This window comes from Nicotiana tabacum, chromosome 5, assembly GCF_000715075.1.
Source record: "Nicotiana tabacum cultivar K326 chromosome 5, ASM71507v2, whole genome shotgun sequence".
Taxonomy (NCBI): Eukaryota; Viridiplantae; Streptophyta; class Magnoliopsida; order Solanales; family Solanaceae; genus Nicotiana; species Nicotiana tabacum.
The window spans coordinates 142,793,229-142,798,986 of record NC_134084.1 but is presented as its reverse complement, the minus strand read 5'-3'; the positions used below and the strand labels follow the sequence as shown (position 1 = coordinate 142,798,986).

At 35.3% G+C, this 5,758-nt stretch overlaps 1 pseudogene; it reads right to left on the bottom strand.

Annotated features, from left to right (window-relative positions):
• Positions 1-201: 201 nt before the first annotated feature.
• Positions 202-2,929, bottom strand: LOC142181008 (uncharacterized; annotated as a pseudogene).
• Between the last annotated feature and the right edge of the window lie 2,829 nt (positions 2,930-5,758).

Sequence of the window (5,758 nt, the reverse complement as noted above, 5' to 3'; positions counted from 1 at the left end):
GTAGCAAGCCCATGAAAACTCCTAACTTCAGTTACACTGTTAGGTTTAGGCCACTATTTGATTGCCTTAATTTTCTCTTCATCAACTTCAACTCCCTTAGAACTAATCACAAAATCCAAGAATACCACACGATCCACACAAAAAGTACACTTCTTAAGATTAGCAAACAAGTGTTGCTTTCTAAGAACTTCAAAACTTATTTTAAGTGTTCACATGCTCATCTAGATTTTTAGAATAAATCAAGATATCTTCAAAATAAACCACCACAATCATGAAAATCCTTAAAAAAATGATTCATCAATCTCATGAAAGGCTGGGTGCATTAGTCAAGCCAAAAGGCATAACGAACCACTCATAAAGTCCATATTTGGTTTTAAAAGCAGTTTCTCATTCATCTCCAGGATTCATTCGAATCTAATGGTAACCACCTTTTAGATCAATTTTAAAAAAGATTTTGGATCAATACAATTGATCCAACATGTCATCAAGACGAGAGATAGGATGTCGATACTTTATCGTTATATTGTTGATTGCCCTACAATCCATGCACATCCTCCAAGTTCCATCCTTTTTGGGTATCAATAGGACGAGAACAGAGCAAGGGCTCATGCTCTCTCACACAAAACCTTTCTCAAGCAACTCCTCAACTTGCCTTTAAAGCTCTTTTATCTCTTCTGAATTACTCCTATAAGTAGGCCTATTTGAAATTTGTGCTCCAGGCACAAAGTCAATTTGGTGATCAATGCCACGCAAAGGTGGTATACCTTTAGGGATATCTCAGGGAAGATATCATCAAAATCCTGCAAAAGAGAAGAAACACTACTTGGAAAGAAGAATTTAGTAACTCAGAATTAATCAAGACTTCTTTGTAAGTAAGTAGTATAATGGGCAGCCCCTCTTTTCTTGCGTTAAAATACTCTCTGGCTTTTATGTACAAACTCTTCCTTTTCTTTTCCTTTGCCTCTTTCCACTCACCTAAACTTTCCTTTTTATCACTCAAACCCTCTTTTACCACTTTGCTTAAGTTGTTCCCCCCTTCTCTCTCTCGACCATCTCTCTTTTTTCTATCTCTTGGCCTTCTTTCTTTTCTTTTCCCTTAAGCTCACTTTTTCTCCCCCTTTGTTTTCCCATTATTTTCCTCAATCTCTTTTGATCCTCAAACACTTGAGAAGGACTTAAAGGTGCAAGAGTATACTTCTTGCCATTAAGCTCAAGAGAATATTTATTCTTTCTTCCACCATGAAAAATATTCCGATCATATTGCCACGGACGACCAACCAAGATGTGACAAGCTTGCATAGGAACCACATCAAAAAGAACATCATCCACATACCTACCAACATTGAAGAAAATCACGCATTGTTTGTTTACTTTCAGTTCACCACTATCATTCAACCATTGGAGTCTATAGGGCTTAGAGTATTTCATGCATGTAAGCTTTAGCATGTTCACCAAGTATGAACTCACTACATTAGCACAACTACCACTATCAATTATCATAGAATAAGTTTTTTTTTATTCCACACCTAGTATGAAATATATTCTCCCTTTGTTCTTCACTATTGATTCCTAAATTAATAGTCATATCCTCCTAACTACCCTAACCAAACCATCATTTAAAGGCAACTCTACATCATCTTCACTCACATCTTCCTCTTCTTCCTCTTCCTCACTTTTTTCCCCTCATATTCTCCATCTATAATCCTCCTAACTACCCCAACAAAACCATCATTAGGAAGTTCTACATCATCTTCACTTACTCCTCCCTCTTCTTCCTTACTATTTTCACTCTTATATCCTCCGTCTTCTCTCATAAGAATATTTCTTCTATTTGGAAATTCATACATCATATGGCCTCTTCCATGACATTTGTGACATTGAATAGAACTAGAAGATTTAGAGAATCTAGAATTGAAAGCTTTACCTCCCTCTTTCTCATCAACTTTACCTTTCCCCTTGTTTTCTTGAGGTCTAGAAATCACTTCTTGTTTTGGCCATGGCTTCTTGGAATTGGTGTTTGGCCGACTTCTCCATGAGCTAGCTTGCTGCCTTCTTTTATTTTGTTTTTCTATTTTTACAGCAAATCTACTAAGTCATCTATAGTTACATATTGTTGTATCTCTACTACATCAGTTTTTTCTCTATTTAAACCATTCAGAAATCTAGCCATAGTGGCCTCTTCTTCTTCCATATAATTAGCTTGGACAATAGCCATATCCATAACTTTAAAGTATTCATCAACGGTCATGGTTTCTTGATTCAAGGTCTGAAGAAGCAGTTGTAGGTCTCTTTAAAAGTGGGAAGGAACAAACCTCTTCCTCATGACTCTCTTCATCTGGGTTCAAGTAGGAATGGGTGGTTCTCCATCTTGTTGTCTGTCCCTTGTAAGCTTTTTCCACCAAATAAAAGCATAATCAGAAAATTCAACAACATCAAGCTTAACCTTCTTACCTTCAGAGTAGTTGTGACAGTCAAAAATGGTCTCAACTTTCCGCTCCCAATCAAGATACATGTCTGGGTCTCTTGTACCCTTGAAAGATAGCATCTTTATTTTTATGCTACTAACATTATCATCTTCTACTCTACCTCGTTGTCCCCTCCTATCTCTTCCCACCCTATCTAGATTTACATCAAGGTCATCAACAAAATCATCTATAGGGTTTTCTTGATTTACAATAGAGGCATGGGGTACATTTCTTCTATTATGAGGCCTAGGATTATTTCGAGGTTGTACATCAGGTTGATTTTCCCTCCTAAATGCAGCTATTGTCTCATTTTGTTCAGCAATAGTATTCCTTATCTCTTGGAATTGCAAGTTCCATCTCTCAAATTGTTGATGCATAGCTTGTAGAGTGAAATCATTTCTTGCTCGGATTTCAGCTTCCTGAAGAGCACTCTGTTCATCATCACTAGCACTTGTATGAGACATCATTAAAAAAATAGTTATCACTCAAACTTTGACTCTTTCCCTCAATTGTTCTCACCCATACTTGCCTTTTCCCCCTCAATTAACCTTTGAAAAATACCTTGCAGACTTATAATTAAACCCAACTCGTATTAAAGCCCTTAGTAGTAAAATAAGAAATTTCAGGGCACTAAAAAAAGTGAAGATCCAATCGTAGAAAGAGTAGGATTTAGTTGTAACAAAACTCGAATAAAGAAAAAGATTTTTAGAACAAGATCAAAAGAGTAAGAAAAATTGATTTTTTTCCGTATCCTTAAAGATCTAGGATCCATCTTCTTGTTTCCTTTCTTGACTTTGGAAACAAACAAAAATAAAATCTAATTTCTTGAAGAGCAATATAATTCTCCCTTTTTTTTGAAAGAATTTTTTGTTTTTTGTTTTTTACTTTTTTTGTATAGTGTACTATTCACTGCTACAGTAACTTTTTTTTTGCTCCTTTGTTCAAGAAATCCCCAAGATTTATCAAGAATAGAATCTTGATACAACCGTTCCGATACCATTTGATAACACAAAGGTTGGGAGATCCAAGAACTTAAAGAAAATAAGTTGAAGTAATGCGGAAGCAGTAAAGAAATACAATTGAATGTAGAAAAGCAAGAAAAATAAACTAGATATGTGAAAATTCAAGGAAAGATCCAAGAACCCCTGAGATTATATTTATCTAGATTTTGACAAGATCCTAATGACAACAAGTTGGTTATGAAATCAATTGCCTTCACTAGAGATAAGCTAATCAAGAACCAGATTGGGATTTTGACTTCTAGTTTGAATAACTTACGACAACAACTGGTAAAAGAAACTAGTCGCCTTCGAAGAATATCAAAAGAAACCAAAGATATCACAAGAAAGAAAATTATCTTACTACCTTAAGAGATGAACTAGTTAGGGCTGCAAGATAAATCTCAAAGTAAAGTTTAGAAAGGTTCAAAAGAACTCACAATAATAATATTAATCTTCTATGTTCTCTTTACAATGAAAGACAAGCACTCCTTTATATAGTAGTAAAGAAGGAGCTAGTCAAGACTTCAATAAATGATAATTATATTCCCTAGAAGCATAGAAGACTACCCACACTAAGACCAATGTATTCAACATGCATATAGACCTATGCATGTCAACATAGATTAAAATAACTATTAAATATATATTCTAGAAACTATTTTTGGGCTTATTTAGGCTACTGAAAATTCCTCTTTTTGGGGCATATTTTGGCCTCATTCTATCTCCTTTTGGACTTTTATTTGGGCCTCCAAATAGTTGTAAGACTTGGCCCAAAGATCCTCCTTGTGTTGGAGCTCTTCTTCTATTATAAGACACTTTTTAATTGTCAATTGAAGCCCATTAAGCTTGTCTTGAAATTTCTTTATTTGAGACCTTGTCATGGGCCTTCTTGGAGCTTCCATAGCTTCATCCTTCTCCTTTTATGACGTTGAGCGGCCATTGATGCTTTCACACCACTTGATATTTAAACCTCCCATTTTCTTTGGGTGACAGACCTTTTTCCACGATAACGAAGCCATCCTTTTCTTGTCAACTGATCCTCCCCATAAGTATTCCCTACAAATCTTATCCACCTCTTTCAGCACACTTTGAGGTAGAATGAACACTGAACTCCAAAAGCTATGGATGGAAAATAGCACTGCTTCTATCACCTGAAGCCTCCCAGCATAGGATAGTTGTCTGGAATATGTGACTTTAACTCTGTGTGTGATCTTCTCAACCAATTAATGACAATCCATTTTGTTTTATTTCCTGGATGAAAATAAAAACCTCAAGTATTTCATAGGCAAAGCATCTAATGCAAATCATGTTCTTCGAAGTAGCTACTCCTTAGTATTGTCATCTATTCCAGCCAAGTAGATGCTGGATTTATCCATATTTGCAATGGCACTAAAATGATTTAGTACCTCCATGAGGCGATTCACTGAACTCACATTACCTTTGCAAAAAAGCATCAAATCATCTGCAAAGATAATATGTGTGAGTTTGATCGGCTTGCACATAGGATAATATCCTAAGTTAGGTAATCTACTTGCTATCTTCAATATCCTTGAGAGATATTCTATCACAAGAACAAACAAAAGAGGAGACATAGGATCTCCTTGCCGTAGACCTCTCCTTCCTTCAAAAAAGCTATGGCTTTCACCATTTATTTTAACCAAAAACTTTGTAGATGAGACACATGCCATGATTAAGTGTCTGAACTTTCTTAGAAATCCAAATCTCTCTAAAGCTTCATCAAGAAATTCCCAACTAACCATATCATATGCCTTTCGTAGATCAATCTTCAATAAGAACCTTGGTAAATTTTTCCTATTGTAATGACTTAATAAATCATGACATATCAAGATATTGTGCATCATTGATATGCCTTCAACAAAAGCTGACTGACTCTCTGCTACCAAGTAATTAATTGCCTTCTTTAGTCTGTTGCAGATCATTTTAGAAATACACTTATAGATAACATTGCAACAAGAAATTGGTCGAAAGTGGATTGCAAATGCAAGAATCCCTATCTTGGGAATAAGGGATATATTTGTAGTGTTAATCTACTTCAACAATTGGCCATTCTAAAAAAATTCAAGTAGTGCTTCTGTGACTTCTATTCCTATAATATCTCATGCATCTCTAAAGAATCCACTACCATACCTATCTGGACTGGGACTTTTATTTCTATCAATGCTAAATATAACCTTTTTCACATCCTTATTAGTATAATGTTGTACCAACTCCATCTGTTGATCAATAGTAAGTATTGTTCCTTCCTGTAGTACTCTGTTGTTTACTCGTGTT